Source organism: Ambystoma mexicanum, chromosome 4q (genome assembly GCF_040938575.1).
Source record: "Ambystoma mexicanum isolate Mex_15411 chromosome 4q, UKY_AmexF1_1, whole genome shotgun sequence".
NCBI classification, from domain to species: domain Eukaryota; kingdom Metazoa; phylum Chordata; class Amphibia; order Caudata; family Ambystomatidae; genus Ambystoma; species Ambystoma mexicanum.
Window position 1 is genome coordinate 219,094,101 of NC_090928.1, and position 21,774 is coordinate 219,115,874.

The 21,774-nt window shown below is 45.8% G+C and overlaps 1 protein-coding gene and 1 non-coding gene across 2 annotated transcripts in view; one reads left to right on the plus strand and one right to left on the minus strand.

Annotated features, from left to right (window-relative positions):
- The window catches only part of CNKSR3 (CNKSR family member 3), a 1,181,575-nt gene that overhangs the window by 416,765 nt on the left and 743,036 nt on the right, over nt 1-21,774 (plus strand). The gene's annotated exons all lie outside the window — the stretch shown is intronic.
- Nucleotides 18,136-18,206, minus strand: TRNAG-GCC (transfer RNA glycine (anticodon GCC)). Its single transcript has one exon. It is a non-coding gene; the product is annotated as a tRNA-Gly (tRNA).

A 21,774-nucleotide genomic window follows, 5' to 3' on the forward strand; every position in this document is an offset into this window, starting at 1 on the left:
GCACGCTAGGAAGAAAAAGAGATCCAAATTATAATGGTCCCTTACACCACTCTAAAAGATCAAATACACAGAAATACTTTGGCAAATTCAGACAACGAATAAAATTACATCGAAACGCACCTAACTAAACTCTAACTCACGGTCAGAACCTGTTTCCTGTCTCTGTAAACACGCCACAGTTGTAAGAATGGCATAGCACTGAAGCTGTTGAATAATCTGCTGCAGATCTGGTTCTGGAGAGTCTCAACACAACCACTGCTGGCAGATCTGATGCCGGAGAGTCGCAGCACAGCCACTGCTTGCAGATCTGATGCTAGAGAGTCGCAACAAAGCCACTGCTGGCAGATCTGATGCCGGAGAGTTGCAGCACAGCCACTGCTCCAGATCTGAAGCTGGAGAGTCGAAGCACGCCACTGCTGGCAGATCTGGTGCCAAAGAGTCGCAGCACAGCCACTTCTGGCAAATCTGGTGTCAGAGAGTCGCAGCACAGCCACTGCTGGCAGGTCTGATGCCGGAGAGTCGCAGCAGAGCCACTGCTGGCAGATCTGATGCTGAAGAGTCGCAGCACAGCCACTGCTGGCAGATCTGGTGCCAGAAAGTCACAGCACAGCCACTGCTGGCAGATCTGGTGCCAGAGAGTCGCAGCACAGCCACTGCTGGCAGATCTGATGCCGGAGAGTCGCAGCACAGCCACTGCGGGCAGATCAGATGCTGGAGATTCCCAGCACAGCCACTGCTTGCATATCTGGGCTGGAGAGTTGCAGCACAGCCACTGCTGGCAGAGCTGATGCCAGAGAGTTGCAGCACAGCCACTGCTGGCAGATCTGATACCGGAGAGTCGAAGCACAGCCACTGCTGGCAGATCTGATGCTGGAGAGTTACAGCACAGCCACTGCTTGCAGATCTGATGCTGGAGAGTCGCAGCACAGCCACTGCTGGCAGATCTGATGCCAGAGAGTCACAGCACAGCCACTGCTGGCAGATCTGATACTGGAGAGTTGCAGCACAGTCACTGCTGACAGATCTGGGCTGGAGAGTTGCAGCACAGCCACTGCTGGCAGATCTGATGCTGGAGAGTCGCAACACAGCCACTGTTGGCAGATCTGATGCTGGAGAGTCGCAGCACAGCCACTGCTGGCAGATCTGATGCTGTAGAGTTGCAGCACAGCTACTGCTGGCAGATCTGATACCGGAGAGTCGCAGCACAGCCACTGCTGGCAGATCTGATGCTGGAGAGTTACAGCACAGCCACTGCTTGCAGATCTGATGCTGGAGAGTCGCAGCACAGCCACTGCTGGCAGATCAGATGCCAGATAGTCACAGCACAGCCACTGCTGGCAGATCTGATACTGGAGAGTTGCAGCACAGCCACTGCTGACAGATCTGGGCTGGAGAGTTGCAGCACAGCCACTGCTGGCAGATCTGATGCTGGAGAGTCGCAACACAGCCACTTTTGGCAGATCTGATGCTGGAGAGTCGCAGCACAGGCACTGCTGGCAGATCTGGGCTGGAGAGTTGCAGCACAGCCCCTACTGGCCTGAGCTGTACTGTAATTCTTCTAGAAGCGGATGCAGGAGAGGTGCTGCATGGTTAAGTTGCAACAGCAGATGAGCCATTAGTGGACTTGCAGAGGTCTGCCCGTTGAAATGGGTGGTGGAAATCAGAGAGTGTCCAAAGGGGTCTCAGTGTTTTATTTTAACAGTTTTGGAAATGCACTTGACATTGCCATGTGATTTCCATTCCGTGAAAAGACAATGCATCCTGAATTCTCCCATGTTTGGTGAGCAGACAGTTGCAGCATCTCAGCCCAGCTGCCAAGTTGCAGTTGGCTGCCTTTCTTCTCTTCTCTGTGGGTAAGTTTGGGGAAAGTTACCATCGCAATCTGCAGATCCTGTGGGTCTGCGAACACAAAAAGAATACTTCTTTCCAAGGTTCTGTTTTATCCGGCAAAAGGCTTTGACATGACCCGAAGGGGTTTGAAAGTTACATTCCCGGCTGAGATAATGGTTTTCCCTGTTTGTTAAACAGGAAATCATATTGTGCCTCATTTCTTGTATATATTGGCCTAAACCCAGTCGCTCTGCGAAGAAAACGCGTTGCAAAGTTCCGATTTCAGATCGACTTCGCCGCCATTTTAAGTCCATCTGCCATTTTAATTCCCATTCAAATGTAACTCTGTATTCTAAAATGGTGGACAGTGTTTCCCGCTTGTAACCAAGCCTTCCTGAACCTTGTACTATAGTTAATGTTTAGACTGTCCTTTGGCTGAATGTTTGGGTTGAGTAAAGATACCTTGTCCCATGCCTGACTTGTGGTCCTAGGGCTGTCTGCACCAATAAGTATGATCCACGGACATACATCGAACACAATGTTAAGCAAATATCAAACGTGGACACTGACTGAACTGCATTGTGAGGGACATGTGCTAAGGCTTACTGTTAAATCCAAGAATACACTGTTGCCATTGTGACCTGTTTGTATGTAACTCAAAGATAATCTGTGTGCATATTGTCGCACAAGCCATACGTGAACTCGGCACAAACTCTAGACCATGGATTATTAACTTGCAGAGCGGCGGGACATTATTACCGAAAATGTATAAAATGCACAACTGTTTAGATGTCCAGTACCTCTCACTTCCCACACTGAATGGCTGGTATTCGCTGTGATGTACTGAGGGCCAGATAGCTATCTGTTTTGTTTCTTTGTAACTGCACAGTAATAGAATAAAGATCTGTGAATCTTTATAAGCCCGTGTTTGGTGTATTTCCTTTTGGGGTACTCAGCCTCAATATTTCCTTGCTTTTACATGTTGAGGTCAGGGACGTCATTTGGGGTTTGCCAGGGGTAGCAATTGCTACTCTTTTCTCCGCCTCTGCTACCCCTAGACCTGTCCTTGTGACCCCTGGACCAATGAACAAAGAGACAGTGGCAAGAGCCGATATCTGTGTTGCACCTGAAAAAGACGGTTGTAAATGCAGCTAAATGTGCCACTGCTATTTTCACCTGGAATTTTGATCACGCTAGCTGGAGAAATAACAGGGATGCTGGAAAAATCACGAAGCCACCATCACAAACAGGCTGCTGTCAATTAGTGAAGAATGCCTGAATGGTTGGGTTCAGAGGTGGGGCTCTCTGTGCAGCTTAAACTCCTGCATTACTCAGTGACCACACAGCATGAACGCTGATCTCATCAGTGTTTCCTATTTGCTTTGCACATCCAGTGAGCCACTAGGCCTGTGATGAGACGGGTGTGCCCCAGTGGCTTCTGCCATCAATCTTGCCTGAGCACTGTGTGACCTGACCCAGATCTGCCAGACCTGCATCATAGGCACACTGTAGATAGACCCAAGGTGAAATAATTAATTTACATTAAGTTGCCCTCCACATTTGAAGTAAACCATCTGTTGCTTCCTCAAGCAAAATAAATATATATTTGGAAGGATAGCTCAGGGGCAACACACTTGCTTTGGGAACAAGAGGATGCAGGTCAACATGGGATCAGTTCCTGTTCCAGTGCTTAGAAGCTGGAGGAGTCTGGCATAAAGCCAGATTTAAAGGACCAAAGAAAATAATAAAATGGGCCGTTTCTAGGAGTGATGTCATGGAGCTGCTGCTGCTATTTACATTTTTTCTTTCTTTCCAAAAAAAGCCTGCAATTATTGTGACCTGCAACACACCCTTCTTCTGTATTTAATGTGGTGCTGGAGACTTAAGATGTTGTACTAGTGACTTACAGATGTTGCAATAGAGTGTTTGAGACGTAATGTGTTGTAAGAGAGTTGAAATGCATTGAATGCAGATATATCATGTTTGAGGAGGGTAATTGAGACTCACACTGTTGGGGTCTTGAAGGCGGGTACTGGAGACTTAAGCTACTAGTTTTCTTGAGGTTGATGGTGTTGGTGAATGCTGTAGACTTAAGTTTCTGGAGGGTGGCACAGTGTAAACATGAAGGTGTTGGAGCAAGGCACTGTAGGTGTAAGGTGTTGGAGGGTGGGAGTGGGTGCCAGACATTGCTGTTGACGGAGGGCCCTTAGTGACTTTCAGTGGATGGTGGAGTGCCCGTGGTGAACATGATGGGGGGATATTCAGGCTTTGGGTGACTGGCTGGAGTGGGTTGCTGTGCAATGGTTCAAAGTGCACTATTGACAAGAAAATCCCTGCATGCATTGTTCAAGTGTAAAAGCATGAAGTGATACAGCCCCTGATTGTCTTTTGGTTGGACGTTTGTTGGTCAGTTGCTGTTTCCAGTCTGTGGCCAGACACTTGCCAGGCACGGTATGTCTGTACTTTGGGGTTTAGGCCTCTTTGAGATGTTCTCTCTATTTACAATTTAGCCCAAGTGATGACAATAGGCCAGGTTGTTGGGTTGGACGTTTGTTTACATTCACAGTAATTTGGTATTATAGGCCTATACAACTGATATCAATGCTACATATGTGATCCATTCTTGTATGAAATGTATATCCCATTGCAGTGATTTTGTAACCATATTTTTCTTAGTCTACTGAAGAACAATGCTATGTGTAATGCGACTTCCTGTTTTGTCAAGGGGTGAAAGGTTGTGTGCCATTATTTCCCATGATACCACATGGGGGAGGGTCATATGACATCACTTCCTGTAATGTCATCAGAGGTCAAGGGTTGTGAGATGTCACTTCTGCTACCCCTGGCATTTTGGTGAAATTACCTACCTGGCTGAGGAACTACTGCATCTTGGAAGGGGCAGTTAGCCTGCAGAAACTCCACCCACCCTATGTGTGGCATTTCGGGTAGTTGCCAGGCCATTCTAGTCCCTTGCAGTTCGCCACCGCTTCACATACTAGGATTCAGAGTTCTGAAAACTCACTACAAAATATAGCAGTGCCATTTAGAGAGCGAAATGTTAGGCTCCCAAGTCAAAGAAAACAGACACGCAGCAGAGCAGGGTAATGATTCACAGCGCCGAGCCTTTAAATCATCATATAACTGAGACTAAATTAAACCGTGCTATCGTAAATGGAATAAGTGCAGTTATCCCATAGGTGACTGATGAAGAGAGTGATGTCACAACTAGTTTAAAAGTAAAGAGATGCCCCATAATATGGGCCTACTTTCTCTGTCATAAAGATATGATCTGCCTTTTACGTAAGTTAAAAGGCTTGGCACCCGCTATCCCCTGAGCTGTCGAATACGCTTGTACTTTGCCACCTTCCTAGGTCAATGGTGCCCTATCGTGTGGTGTTGATGTTGACCGAAATGCGGGTGGGGATCGGTGGTAGGAATTGTGTTTTATATGAAAGGATGGCATCCAACTGCAAAACATTGTACATTTGGCAGGATATTGGATAAAATGCAGGGTTTCACAATCCTCCAAGCAACATTTAGACTTCACTGAGCAATTAATAAGCATACCTAAATGCTTTAATGGCTCGTGGGAAGGCCACTATTGCTGCAAATGCTTAAACTTTCCATTTGGAATGTTCTCTGAGATTGCCCACCCTTAGATGCTCAACGTATATTACAATTAATATCTTTAATAGGAAGATTAAATAGTCTGGTGCAGTCTAACAGGGAAATGTGCCCAGGGTGGCGTGTATATCCTAGCCCTCCTTTACGCCAACTTGCCACTGTTCAGGCAAAATGTGCTACAGGGCACATCCTACACAAAACCCTCCTAATCCTGGAGGCACTCACTAACATGTTTCAGTTACATAACCAACTTAAATTCAGCTGGTCTTACGAAAAATACGTAATATAATTTATTTTGGTTATGCCCACAAGAAGGGAAGTCCCGCCCCCTTACATTCCGAAATGGGTTAGTGCTGAGATCCAAATGCTTCAAAATGTTAAGTTTCATATTCATTCCTAGTGGCAATCTCAGGCAAGGCACATCTATGCTAAAGAAATGCGTATGTTCTTTATTATTTTAGGTATATATATATATATATATATATATATATACATACCGCGGGCTGTGTAGTTATGGTTAAGTTGCTAAACTCATAGGAAGAGCACTTTTCGGCGGCTTATAACTTTGCTCCCCCTGGAGGAATCCTCACCAAATTTTTTTTTAAAAAAGTATATGGCCGCTCTACATTTTTTCACCAAGTTGTGTGAGCTTTCGTGCAGGGGGGGACCCGAAAGGCTAGACGATTGTCACCAAATTTGCGGCAGAGGCGGGGGCTTCGGTCAGAAAGCGTGCTTTTGTGTGTTTGGTGGGAATCCGATCAGTACTTTTGTTGCAAACAACTGAAATGTACGTCTTTAAAAATGAGTGATATCTGGGTCCGCAACCTGTTCGCTCTGCGGACAGAAGTGTCATTGGCTTGCGGAACGGTGTGCTGTCGGAGAACTTTGGATGCGGCCGGTAGTTGGCTGGAGGGAAGCGTGCTGTGCGTGAACAATTTTTGGCTAACGCTGCCATGGTGTATCGGAGGACAGTGCAATGGCGGAAGGGTCTAGAAAATATACCGTACGCCATGTGTTGGCGGCAAGAATGGAGGGAAAGGGTGGATGTATGAGAAGTGGTTCATGTGACATATGTCTGCAGTATTCATGCCTATTGCGCCACTTCGCGGGTACCTAGACAGGTGACTACTTTGTGTAGTGATTGGAGGCAGCTGTCGTAACGGCCCAATAGCTTGTGTCGCGACCTGTTTGCGGTGACCTCTTTCCGTGGTGAGTGATCGCAGGTGAGTTTCAGAAGGGGAGTGAATTGTACATGACATAGGTTGGGTGGGAGCGCAGATGGCTGTTCTCTGCGGATGGATTGCGGAAGTTGGGCACATGGCCCTAGGCCGTAGGGCATGCACTCAAGAGCCTAGGGCTTCAGCACACCCACTGCAGCAATGCATGTCTGACTCTGCAACCGGTGGAGGGTGGTGCTTGCATAGTGTGGTGCGTGCAGATTGGTTGGAGTAGGGCCAATGTTGTGAACAGTATGTGGGTAGGTTGGCAGTGACACAGTACTTTGTGAATGGAAGTGGGTACACCCATAGTATGTGAATGAAAGTGCACAGGGGTGCAGGAGACAGTGTTTTCTTTCTACATTATGATAACTGTTGCAATTTCTTGCTGCATAGCTCCATGGCGGTGCGCAGGTTGGGTAGGAGTGCTGGTGGCAGTGGTGTGTATGTGGAGTGTCGTAGTTGGTGACATGGTGACATGCATGGTTGCATTATGTTTCGGTGACTGTGTTCAAGGCCTAGACTATTGGGTCCATGGCCGAAGGCCATAGGCCATGCACTCAAGAGCCTAGTGCTTGAGCACACCCACGGCAGTAATGCATTTTTGACTCTGCATCAGTTAGAGGGTGGTGACTTGTACAGAATGGTTGTGCAGCACATTTTAGATGCAATAGAGCAGCAGAAGTGAGCTGCCATGCGTGTATGTTTGGTTTCGCAGGTGAAGTCACTGTTAGAACATGGTAAAGTTTTTCATGTGTGGTTGGAGATGGTGCAGTGAAATGTCACAGAGTGTGGGCACTGGGTGCAGTGTTTGCGTACTGTCAGTATGGAAGAGGGTATGGTTGAAGTGCAGTTTATATGTGCTTGGATAGTGTGCTGCGTGCAGATTGCTTGGAGTAGGGGCAATGTTGTGAACATTTAGTGGTTAGGTTGGCAGTGACACAATACTTTCTGAGTGGAAGTGGGAAAGACCATAGTATGTTTATGTAGATTGTGGTAACTGTTGCACTTTACGCTGTATAGCTCCTTTGCGGTGCAGAGGTTGGGTAGGAGTGCTGGTGCCAGTGGTGCGTATGTGCATAGTGGTAGTTGGTGACATGCTGACATGCATGGTTGCATTACAGTGTGGGGAATGTGTGCAAGGAGCACACCCACTGCAGCAATGCAGGTTTGGCAGTGCATCAGGCACAGGGTGGTGATCTTTGGAGAATGGGTGTGGAGCACATTGTAGACGAACTACAGCAGCACAAGTGTGTTGAAAAGCGTGTATTGTGCGTTCCATGGTTGTGGTGATAGTTGCAACATGCTACAGTATTTGTTGTATGGCAGGAGATGGTGCAGTGAGAAGTTGTGCAGTGTGGCCACAGGGTGCAGCATTTATATAATGTGAGTATGGAAGAGGGTATGGTTGAAGTGCAGTTTATATGTGCTTGGTTACTCTGCTGTGTGCAGATTTATTGAAGTAGGCCAAATTTGTGAAGATGTTGTGCTTAGGTTGCCAGTGACACAATACTTTGTGAATGGCAGTGGGTAGGGGTGGTGCAGGCCGTGGTCTGTTTGTGGATTCTGCTAATTGTGACACCTTTTCATGAATGGGTGTTATATGGTGTGGGGAAGTTGGGTAGAAGTGCAGCTAGGTATTTTACGTTTGTGCATAATGTTAGCTGTCCAGATGGTCACATGCATGGATCCATAGTGTTGTGGTGGGTGTGGGCAAAGGCTGCAATGTTGTGTGCATGGCCAAAGGTGTGTTGGGTTGCCTCAGGATCTTTGTGGATGCTGCAATCGTGCATTCTTTAGCAGAAGTTTCTGGTCAATGAGCTTTCGAATCAAATGGAACATGCACTGAGAGTGTTTAACGGTAAATATGGAGTGGTGTATAGAAATGATAGTGTGCAATGCAGAGGTTTTGTATGTGATTGCTGCATGCGTGTTTGAAAATGTAATAGCACCCATGGAGGGAGTGCTGCAAAAATGCCAGTGCAAAGGGAAGAAGTATTGTGCCTACTTTACTGGGCCGTGGCCCTCACTGTAGATGGGAAAGTGCACGTGCCACATCCTGCCATTATGAGCATGGTGGCCATGGAAATAGAATTGTGGGAAATAGGCAGTTAGGTGTTTAGGGTGTGGGTGACTGGAAGGGGCGGTACCAATTCTTCCCTAATACTGTGTCGTGAGGTTGGTCGAGATGAAGAGACACACAGTGCTTATCGTCGGTGATGCCCTTGTGCGCCATCTGCACAGGTGTTGTGTGCAAAGAGGCGTTGCTGGTAATTTCGGGTTTGAAGGAGTGGACCCTTTCTGGGGCTGTCGGGGTGATTGCAGTTTCGACGGGAAGGTTCGCTTTTGTAGATATGTGTCCTACATCATGAACGTAGACTTTGTCGTGGTGCACTATAGAAGTCTGCATTTAGGTTAGATGTCGTGTGGACATTTAATCTGTCACCTTAAGAGGTTGCTGAACGCTGTGATGCAGATTTTTCCTACTGCCAAGGTTGTTTTCTCATGCATAACACCAAGAGGAGTATGGGCCCATGCCGGTGTAATTTGTCCCCAGCCAGAGGTCGGAAGGTGTGTTATAAATAGAAACATGTGTGTATTTATGCAGAATGCTCGCATGTTCTCTACCCACTATGAGATCATGAGGTCTCAAAATATGCAGTGGTTCTGTAGAAATGGCATTTATTTGAGTGCCAATTGGCAATGCCGTTTTCTTTTACACTGTGCAAGAAGCATTGACCAGAATGTGGTAAAAATGTGAGGAGAGGCAAACAGAAAAGCATAGAAAGAGAAAAAACAAAAAAAGTTGCTTGCACGCACGTAAAAAAAAAAGAAAAAATACTTTATACGTCTATAATGGAAGACCCAATCCCCTACCCAGCTTGATATTGCTGCCAAGGTGCTTTTCTCATGTATACCACCAACATTAATATGCACCTATTCCAATGATTGCTGTCGCCAGGTCGGAAGGGGTCTCATCAACAGAAGCATGTATACTTTTTTGTCGGTTTGTGGGATGTTCTTCTGCAACAATGACCCCATCAGTTGTGGAAATGCAGAGTTGTTCCAAGCGAATGGCATTTTGTTGTCGTACATTGGTAATGCAGTTTTCTTTGCTCATCTACAGGATGCGCTGAAGAGCTTACTGTAAGTATGGGAGCACAAAAAAACACAAAATGAAATAAAAAACAAATAAAAGGTGTTTCTCTAGAAGCATCTACAAAAAAACTCTTTTCAGAGCTGCTCCTTTCAACGAACTCTCCCTACCCTGGTTGCAATTTATTCCTCCACACCTGCACGCAGCACAAAAGCCACATCCGGTGACTTTCAGGATGGTGGTAACGGAAATGGGACTGACGAGGCAGAGGGATTGCGCAATAACGTTTCTGGGCGTGGTGTGTATGCAGAGGACTGTTGTACAGAACTGATACTGTTACATGGGGAGCTCTTCAATGTTATTGGTGGATGCGTGTGGAACATTTGACCAGTACGCAATGACGGTGTGCTGGAAAGAAGACAGTGGAAAGGGAAGAAGGAATGTTTCTGCTTTATTGGGGCACAGCCCTCGCCGTCCTTGGGGAAACGCACATGCACATACTCCCGGTTTCAGCTTGCTACCCATGACATTGGGACAGTGGGGACTATCACACCTGTGGGTGTGGGTCACAGGAAGGGCCGTTCTTAATTTTCTATATTACTGTGCACACTGAGCCGGACTGACATGGTTGCAATTACTTGCAAACGCAATGTAGCACAGCCCATTTGGTCCAACATCACTTACATGCCAGACCTATGTGGCCTGCTACTGTGTTCTGAAAAACTGCACACAGATTGCGGGGGAGCTCTGGGGTGTGGCCTTATGTAGGGCTGCTGTGGAGAACTTGCACCCAGAAAACAGGCCTAGATTTTTCAAAAACCTACTTACATGTACAACTGCCCATTGTGGTGTGTTTGTAATCGTGTACTTTCTGAAAAACGCTCCCTACATTCCTCAACACTGTACTTTGCTGCTGTTCATGGGTCCGGATCATGTCACCGAAATAAGGGCCCACGCGCAGCATGGGTGCGGTGGCATGGTGCCGTTGCCACTGCTCTCCTTTCGAACTGCTGTCCGCGTGATGCGTTTTGGGCAGAATACTTTGTGCGCATGTGCACACCATTGCTACTTCTATACTGAACAATAGGGCGCCATACGTGTACGAGCATTTTGCGAGACTCTGGCTGTTTATATGGTATAGCAGGTGGGATGTTTATTTGTATAGGTACCTGTAGGCCGTGGGTGGGCACCACAACCTACTTAATCTTTGTTCGCATATGCTGCACAGTGGCAGAGTTACCAGGACACAGAGGAACAGATACACATGCATGTACTTACACACCGACCAAATGTCCCCTCCCACTTGTCATCGTAGGTGGTGGACAACATGCAGACATGCAGAGGATGCTGCCGCCGTGCGGATGCCTCCATTGTCATTGTGGATAGGCCGGGCAACTGCAGTGTAGGACACCTACCTTTTCCTTAATTGCAGTCATTCCAAGAAGGACTTTGTGCCGCTGAGTGAGAACGGCATTTCAACCAAAAAACATATTACATATACACGCAACAACCTTTCAGTTATTAACGCTTACTTGTACACATTCATACACACCATTATCAAAGGGAAGGGGTAGCATAAGTGGATACTTATTGTGGGGAATTGGGGATTGCCTCAAGTTGGTTGTGAGGGGAGGAAGACATTGAGGTATCACCTTAACATTTCTCATCACACGGATTTTGAGGGGATGGCACCCTTTGACATGGGCAAGGGGTACACGTGCAGGTCTGCTAGAGCTGTTTCATTTTGTCAATAATACACCCTTATACGCAACCTTTCAGCCGCCACAATTGTTCACCAATTTTTTCACTTTGGCTTTCAGCCTGTCCTTCTTGCTATGCACAGAGTTTCTTTCCTTTGCTATGGCCGCATGCTGTTGTGGAAGGGTTGCCAATTGTGCTGCTTTGCTTTCCTTTCCAATATGTTCTCTCACAGAAAAGAAAATGTGTTTGATGTACATATAGCAATATATATTACATAATGTATGCTTCACAGTACTGTGCGTACCAATGGGGTTAGTATTGTAAGTTATTGCGTCATGAGGGGAATTTTCTTCCAGCCACTCTAAGGTGCTTGCCATTGCTCCGTAATAAATGAGACATTATGCTTCTCTACTATTGCTTACTGTAGCACCTATGCAGTTAGTGGACAAACTTCAGTGTGCTTAGTACATTGTAGTGATGTTCTGGTCTTATTGCTTTCCAGTACGTACTCTCTGAAAACACGTTGTTAAAGGGACGTTATGTTTAAGTTATGCTACTAAAAAACTATCGCCTTTACTGAAAACACTATGCTAAAGCAATGTTCTGGTTACAGTGCCCTACTAAAAACCTATGAAATTCACTAACAAAAAATGTTGTTAAAGGGACGTTATGGTTAAGTTGCACTAGCAAAAACCTATGAAATTCAATGGAAAAACGTTGTTACAGGGATGTTATGGTTACAGGTAAAACCAAAAAAAAAATGAAATTAGCCAGTTATGGTAAGCTAAGCAACGATAACTCGCGCCATCAGTGTGCACTGCAAGGACTAACACCCATGACAACAAAGATGCCATCACAAATCTGAATGATGAACTCACATGTGCATTTAGTTTTCATGGAAAGCCTCCACAAGGGATTGTTATTGTAATGGTGGCAGAAAACGATCAAAGATCATTGGAAGAATTATCTTGAGATAAGTAGTTATTGTGCAATGCATTGCTATACACACCTATACACACCATTGTATTACAGACGTATTTGCAGTACATGAACCAACTCATGTGGACATGTAGCCATTGTCTGCACCATGCCCCATAGAAGTTTAATCTTGAAAAACTTCCTGTGTTATATGAAGTCATGAATGCTTTAGTTTTAGAGTTTCGGGTACTGTGAAACATGTAAGAAGTAGCTACCATTGCCTTAATAACTACATAATTACACTACTGCACAGAAAACATAAAGACACCACAATGCATACAAATATGAACATATACAGGGAAATTACAGTAAGAAAAAAGGAGCAGTATTACCAGAATCTGTTCACAACATAACTGATTATCTTCATGCACAGAAATGATTGCTGTGTTTTACGCTTTCTTCCTCCCCTATATGTATATGTATCATATGATGTGAGTGACCCCTGAGGAAAGTAGTGCAAGAACATACGAGAAGGATGCCGTACACAAAGATAGAACCTTTTGAATTGTTAGTTCTTGACTGTTAGTGAAGAAAAGCACCTGGCCTACTTATGTCAGTGAACAAAAAAGGGGCAGCCACACATGTGATGTCATCAGTGATTTCATCAATGAGATTTGTGATGGCTGATGTCATGGGTGTTAGTCCTTGCAGTGCACACTGGTAGCGCAAGTTATGGTTGCTTAGCTTACCATAACTGTCGAATTTCTGGGTTTTTTCAATTTTACCTGTAACTATAACGTCCCTCTAACAACGTTTTTTCCATTGAATTTCATAGATTTTTGCTAGTGCAACTTAACCATAACGTCCCTTTAACAACGTTTTTTGTTAGTAAATATATATATATATATATATATATATATATATATATATATATATAATACGCATCTGCGTACATTTGACATTTGCTTATGTTCTGTTACCAAGGCACATTTTTGCTGTTTTAATTCAGACAGAAAAGAAAAGAAAAACAGATAAAGTAAACAGATAGCCAGATGTAAAGAAAGAGCTTTGTCACTTTGAAGTCAGGCTGTATCAGTTAACGCTTTTAGGCTCTCATTTTTCTAACTTAAGTAGCTACCGAAAGTTCTTTGTGGCGTTTTGGTTGCCAGACCTTTTGATGTGCTTCCCTTAGTAGCCCATAGACCTGGGCTGGGGTGCTCCAAGAGCTCAATGTTGTCCCTAGAGGATTCTTTCACTCGTTTTGGGGAGAAGACTGGCGGTGGCTATGTGTTTCACGTTTGACTCCACCTCTCTGTAGACTTTTCCCCGCATTGATAGCCACTTCCTCCCACATTTGCTTCTTCTCACATAGCATTTGTACCTGGTGGTAGTCTTATCTTGTTCCGTAATATCTTAAACTTGTGTAGTTCCGGCTGCAATATAATTTATGATAGTAATAGCTAGTGCAGTGGGTGGGGAGTACACTGTAAAAGGCACTGATTCAGTCAATACTTCTGAAGTACAGTTTGTTGATGAGTACATAAACTTAATTTCCACTGAGAAGCGCTTCTGTGTACATCTGGTGATTTGGCAACACAAATGGGATTTCTCGCGCTCCCCTCCGAACTGCCTTTAAATCACATGACATTTATCCAATTTCCTTCACAAAAGTGTGTTTGGGGAGAGGTGTGTGTGGAGGTGGGTCGGGTGTTTCTGTAAAAATATGCTGGTGGGCGTTGCTGGAACATATAAGTGGAGATGCTATTTACATCGCATTTCTGTGAAAGGCAAGATGGCTGCCACATGAAATTGCCAGACGCCGTGGGATCCAATCAGTGGTGAAGAAAAAGCAGGCTGTCATGTTAGCGCCAATAGAAAAGCAATGTGCTGCGTTCCTAGAATGGCGTCGTACTTGAGAGACTAAGGTGCGCATCTCCATTCGTTTTCTTTGCCTCTTTCTCCACGGACAGCCAACATTTCAGAGCTGTTCATCATAATGTGTATTTCAATAATACCTAACTGTCTCCCCTTTGAGATACTCCGAGCACCAGTCTCCAGGCCCCAGGTAATCCTATTACACCAAATAAACGTGACGTGCTTGAAGAGACTTCTGGGTAAGTGTGGATCCCGGCTGTTCCTCCCATGCCTAAACAGATTCTGTACCGCATCCTCTCTCTTAATCAGCAGCGGGGGCCAGAGAAGGGAGGGGCAGTTGTGTCAGTCTCTTCCCTCTGGTGCTTTCCTTGGTACTGTCTCCAGACAGCCGAAATTGAACCCTCTCCTTTTCCAGCATGGACATTAGGGAGTTAAGGAGTGGGAGGGTCTGGGGTGGGTTGTTTGAAATGGACGCTAGGAGGACATCTCTTGATATTGACAAGTGCCCCAGCCTTAATCTAACAGTTTAGGACGGTGAGGATTCCCTTTTCCAGAAATAAAGGACACCTAGATCATTTAATTATGTAAAACATAGGACAGCACTCTCCTACTATTCTATACTATGCTATTGATACCACTTCAAGGAAAGAAACCTACTTTGACATGCCACCACGCAATCAATTTTCCGCCCAATGACATGTGACTGGTAACACGTTATAGAGAAGAAGGGGCTCTTGGGCTGGAAACTGCCAGATGTGCAGATTGTGTGAGATTTGCACAGGGAAGGTGGTCAGATGTGTGTCAAAATAATGAGAAACTTGATAATACGGATTGCTGCATGAGATAGAATGACCTCTTTGATAACATTATTTCTGGAAACGTGAATGAATGAAACTCTGAAAATAAGCAGAGAGTGGTGCTGCAAGACTTGGCTGATGAGGAGGCCGGTCAGGCAAGTCTGCGGGAGGACCGTTTATCGCCAGACGATTAACAAAGCGGGAAACGCCATATGCTGTTCAACTATTTGCACCAGAAAAGGACACAAAAGCATGCTTGCTGGTGAATGTAAACTGGACACAAATAAATATACAGATCAGCTACTCTGCTTTGGTAAAGGGAAACATTCACCATGGCAATGTTGTATGACCTTATCTAGTTGATCTTAGACCTCTTCTGGAACTTGCAGAAGAATTAGACTCCGTGTATTTATTTAAAGCCCATTCTGAAAAGGGCTGACTTTAATCTCCAATTTCCCCCTCAATTTGATAAATCATCAAAAAAGCCCACCCATGTTTATCTAACACAAATACGCGAAACTGTTAATGGATACGTTTAATTCAATCAATGTACGGAGCAAGATTACCCCCCTCCCCCACCCCCCAAAACAGGGGTGTGTTGCCTTCTCATCGGGACACAAACAATGTAAACAACAAAAGGAAACAAAAACCTCTACATATCCAAGAAGAATATTAAGCGTCCTCAAAGTGCTGGCAAGTCTATTATGAGTTTAGCAACAGAATGGACGAACCCGCTCACTGTACAATGTTGCCAGAAGGAAACGAAAATGTATATTGAAACAATCTGGAACGTAGACACAAAAAAATTAGAAAAAAACTCCATGGGTGTTCAGAAACGTTTCCTGAACCACTACCAAAACCTGTATCAGGATACTCATTATAAATTTAGCCTTTCAGTAATCAGGGATTATTTGGACAAAACTGTGTTAAATAAAGCCCTGGGGCAGCCATTGAGTTAGAGGCCTATTATGCTAAATGAGATCCAAGATACTTTAAAAGTCTAAAGGATGGTAAAACTCATGACCCTGATGGTATAGCAAATGAATTCCGCGAAAAAGCATGGATATAGCAGCCGCGACTCTTGTTAAACTCTTTTTTTCCCCCAAATGGAAGTTTATTACATTTTGCAATTACAGAAAAGTGAGTATTCAAACAGAACCTTCATGCCAAATAGCCCTGTAACATAACCAATATCCATGATATCCCCACCTTCCTCCCTCAACCACCTCCCTAACCCCTCCCTCCCCTGGATCTGACGGCCAACTCAAATGAGAATCTCAAAATCAGCACAAAACATTCACAAAATGTCCTCCTGTTTACCATATTTATCGACAAAAGGGATCCACCCCACCTCTATACTTTCCCTGGACTCATCAAAAAAGGGAGTTAAATATTCCATGGATTGCATAGCTGATGATTTTGTACCTGTTTTGTGTAAATGGCTCCTGCTACTAATGCTCCACAAAGCCAGTGTTTAGGGGGACTATGCATTACTTTTGCCCCTGCCTTACCTGTTCCATGTGCATGAGGGAACCCTGCACTACTGCAACCAAGGCTGTATCATGCAGGTGTGTACACTGTAGGTGACCTCAGCCCTGCTGCTGCCTCTGATGTACATGCTCCATGTGCACATGACAGATATATGTACTTTTATTACCCAAGCTTTTCCCGGCCTGGGTGCAGTGGAGATGCACACTGCTGATGCCTGATTTACACACACTGGGCCTCATTACGACCCTGGCCGAATGGGTTAACGGGTGCCGCTAATGGAGGCGGACCCGTTAAACCCATTCCGCCTCTTTACGAGGTTCCCTCGCAGGACCCGGTAAGGACGCCTGGTAAAACCATGCATCCTTACCGGGTCCCGCAAAGGGAACAGGGAGCTAACAACGGGCCGGTCGTTATCGGGCCGTTGTTAGCTCCTTGCACCCATTCCCATTGAGCCCTATGGGGGCTCAAATGGGAATGGGGAAGGTCCGGGCCCGGGTTCCCTGAAGACGGAATTGGCCCGGTAATTCCCCATTCAGGGAAACCGGACCCGGTTTTGGTGGCAGCCATGCCCTTGTTAAGGGCATGGCTACCGCCAAAGTCGTAATGAGGCCCAATGTCAGTGAGTGGAAGTACGCCCTCCTGCTCCATAGGCTGTACTTGAGCTGCACCTTCAAATCCTGCTGCATCATCTATAAGGGTGTCACCCCCAAATCTCCATGCTATCTGGCTGGGAAGCTCAGCATCGCCGCAGGCCCACAGAAGAAAGGACATGCGAACTCTGCGGGTGCAGGACGGAAAACAACAGAAGTCAGGCCTTCTCTATCTATATCCCCAGACCCTGCAGCCTCCTTCCCATCAACACCACCCTTGCCCTCTCGCGTCTACATTTCAGGAAGGAGCTCAAGACCATCCTCTTCAAGGAATGGTTCCTCCCTAACACTTAGATCTGCACCGCATCCATTCCCCACCTAACCGTAGACTGCGCGATCTGCTTCCCCCTGTTTCCTCCCCTGGTTGCTTGTATATCCCTTGCTGCCAGATTTCTCGACCCCCTCCCCTTTGTTGGCTGGCAGCCCCCTCTACTGATCCCTTGCAATCTGCTTCCCTCGCTGTGTACTTCAACCAACGACTTGTAAAAAACTCCTCTGCTTCTCGAAGCTTGGTCCGGACTCAATAAATCCCCTTACAATAATAATGTGAGGGAAGTTTGAACTGCTGTTGTCTGTCTAAGGCAGTGTGTGTTTGTGTGTATGACTGTGTGTGGGCGTGTGTTTTGTGTGCCCTCTCTACCTGTTAGGGAAGAATAAAGCACCACTATAGATCATGTTGAGTTTAAGGAAAGTTTCAGTTAAATGTCTGCTCTACTACTGGATAAGAACTGAAAACCTATTAACAAGAGCCCAGCAGGTACCACCTTCTTCACAGCGTAAATCCTAATGCTATCCCCCCTTTCTGAAACCTGTTCTGCATGCCAGCAAGGAGTTCTGTTTCATTTAAAAATAATGTCCTAAACAAGTCTAGGACACTGTTTCCTCCCTTTCGAAGTATATTAAATGTTAGTCAGACCCCCCCCAAAAACTGGGCTTGCATTGGCCGGGAATCGAACCCGGGCCTCCCGCGTGGCAGGCGAGAATTCTACCACTGAACCACCAATGCCTCGGCTGACATCTTTTGCAGCAGAACTGTTTTTGTGCATCAGCACAGCTGGAGAACATCTGGCAATGATCAAGTGTAATTGCAATCTTTCATGAGCAGAAAAAGCCCAGTCGAAACTCCCAAACATAGCAGCGCTCCCTCCACAAGAAGGAAAGCCTTGCATTACAGTTACCTCGCTGATCGGAAAGTACCTGTTCTGTGTGCATAACTGGGAAACCTGCAGTGCTGCCACTTTTGCCCGACCTTTTCCGTGAGCATGTGAGGGACGTTGTGTTGCTGCTACTACCTTTGTATGCCCTGCTGTGCAGGGTGAACCTGCACCGCTGCTGCCGGTGCTTTCCTTGTACTATCAGTCAGAGAAGATTGCACAGCCGCTGTCTATGCTATACCAGCTCTGCTTGAGCGAGGGATGCTTGCTGTGCCACTGCGGCTGTTGCTTTCTCTTTATGTATCCACTGCAGTATCAGGGCTGTTCAGTGAGAGGGAAAAAATGAACCACCACTGCCAAAGAGGTTGGGTACAGGGTAGGCTTTCAGTCACTGTTCTGATTTGCTGCTGTTTTGGATGTGGTGGGCCTGGACACTCACCCAATCTACCACCTAACAACCAGGCTGCAGGTGAGGGGCAATGCCCTTCTGCTGTCACACAGCCGGGCAACAGCTGAAAATCCTGTAACAAGGGACGTCAATTCACCAACATGCCCGGGGTAGTGGAAGTGACATCACACACCTCGTGACATCACAGGAATTGATGTCAAACAACCTTTGACTTGGATAGCATCAGTTCCTCTTTAACCCTGGTGATATCACCGAAAGTGGCTTACGTCCAAAAAAAGTACGTAAGTGTACAATTTTCTAAATACCAAATAGATATTAAAGCATAAAAGAATATTTTAGATACCAACCACATTTTAACAATGGTTCTGCCTTCATATGCCGTAGGTGGGCTCATAATATGATAGGGTTAGACCCCATAGAGTTAACATAGGCAGAGGCCCTAACATAGATATGTCACGCCAGCATTGTATGGCCAGTTACTTCCTCATTATGCCAGTTATAGCGACATGACTGGTATTGTCATTAAATGATTGGCAGAGACCCTACATTGCCAGTTGCTGCAATATCACAGGATCAAAAAATCCAATAGCTTCAAGTCACCAACAATGCGGAGGAGCATTAATGCTTTGATTCATGATAATGATTTGTTATTTATACAGCACTTTTTCCAAAGTACTATACATACCACATATTAAAATACAACTATCATTCTAACCGAAAGTTGGAACTTTTTTATCAACCTTGGAAGAATGAAAAGCTAAGTTGTCCTTGATGGGGTTTGAACCTGCAACCTACAAATCACACACAGATCGCAGCAGCAACCGCTCACCCTGCTGAGCTATCTTACTGCTTGTTTATTAATAATGCAATACCACAATAAGAAAACATGTCAAAACTGGCTGCACAATGTAGGCTAGACACGTAATAACACTTATCATGTTTCCTGAAGCCTTGATGATGTACAGTAAAAAATTCCATGCCATAGTAAGTGTCAGGAATATGGCTTGTTTCCCCGGATTCCTCCGGACCGGAATCAATGGCACCCTGCTCCCCTTCCTCCTCACCTGATTCTTCGGATGCAGGCTCCTGGCTTCGCCCCTTTCTTCTGGAAGTTTTCTTTTTTGAGAAGAGAAATGGTCTTCTACAATAGGAAGCCACTCTGTCTCCCTGAAGTGACAGGGATACAAGGGACCTCCTGTCGGAGAAACCGACTGAGAGGAAAAAAGCACGGCTCAAAAAAACCTCTCAATAGATGTTCTTGTTGGCAGGCAGACTTTCGGTGACCAGTGGATGAGGTAGGTATGGCGGAAGCAGATTGGAGAAAATACACTTCCAGCAATCGAATAGAAGATGAGCACACTGGAGTACCCACGACGTGGAAGCACTCCAGAAGGCTAAGAACAATACGGAAAGAGAACAGAGTAAGAAGAAAATGGCTACAAGGACGGGTCTGAGTTATGAGGAAAGGAAAGAAAGATGGCAAATCGGAAAGATCCAAGAAGGCAAAACTGGAGCAGGGAGAAACGGAGGGGAAGTCAAAGGTACAGTAGAAAACCCCGTCTGACGCCAAAGGCACCAAACGGAAGCTCAAGAGGGGAGAGAAACAAACAAGGAAGGACAAAGTTTACAGAAAAGGCTACGAGAGCAACAAACGCAGGTTCGGTGCGGTAAGCAAGAAAGTTGCAACGCGCCGATCAAAACAAAGAGGAGGAGCTAAACACGGAAACAGGACAAAGTGAAAGAAAGGCTAGAACACCTATGCCGGAAATAGAGAAACTGAAAATGGAACATTCTAATGTCGCCGACGTTGCCATTGATCTCCGAGTCACCAGGGAATGCCCCTCGAGAACCGCAACATGACAGTATGCCCCCTCTTAAGGGGGACCCCTCCCGGTTTGCCTGGGTGTAAACGATGAAATCTCTGCACCAGACAGGGAGCATGAACATGCCTCACAGGCTCCCAAGAATCCTCGAGATGTGAGCATCCTTTCCAGTGTATAAGATACTCCAGCCTGCCAGCCTTGTACCGTGAGTCCTGAATGGATTCCACCTCATATTCTTCTGGAAAAATATTGGTGGGAGTGAAAACCGGGGGCAAAGGGCGCTGATGATCATCCTCCCGATACTCCTTAAGCAATGGAGAGTGAAATACATATCGTTGGGTTACTGTAGTCTGAATGCCACAGGATTTATTCTATCCAGAATGGTAAATGGTCCCAAATAACGGGGGGATAGTTTGGAAGTATGCAACCATCGGGGAAGGTATTTCGTGGATAACCAAACTTGGGACCCCTTTTTCCAGGGAGGTGATGGCAAACGTCGGCTATTACTAGAAGAACTATAGCGAAATCTGCTAGCATGTAGATCTTCCAAAGCCATCTGGTGGGCTTCTGACAAGTGAGTAAGTAAAACCTCAACCGAAGGAGTATTACTTGGAGGTATAGGTAGAGACGGCTGGGGTGGAACCCATAGCTTCAGTAGAATGGACTGAGTTTGGTGGCACTGTGGAAAGAATTGTTATAAGCAAATTCTTCTGTGGGCAGTAAGTCCACCCAGTTGTCTTGTTGACCATTGACGAAACAGCTGAGGTATTGTTCCAATGAAGCGTTTATCTGCTCCGTCTGGCCGTTGGTTTGCGGATGAAAACCTGAAGACATTGCTCTTTCGACCCCCAGAATCTTACAAAGATCTTTCCAGAATCGAGATGCATATTGAGTGCCTCTGTCTGAAATGATCTTGTCCAGTATCCAATGAAGACGGAATATCTCCTTGGCGAATATCGAAGCCATCTCAGAAGCTGATGGAAGGCCAGCCAAGGGAGTGAAATGCGCCAATTTGGTAAAGCTGTCTGCTGTTACCATTATGCAAGAACACCCATTTGACGGAGGTAATTCGACAATAAAGTCTGTAGAGATTACTTCCCATGGTCTTCCAGGAGGTCGATCTTGTTGCAGATATCCCACAGGCTTATGGGTGCTGTATTTTGACCTGCAGCAGGTCGGGCATGTAGA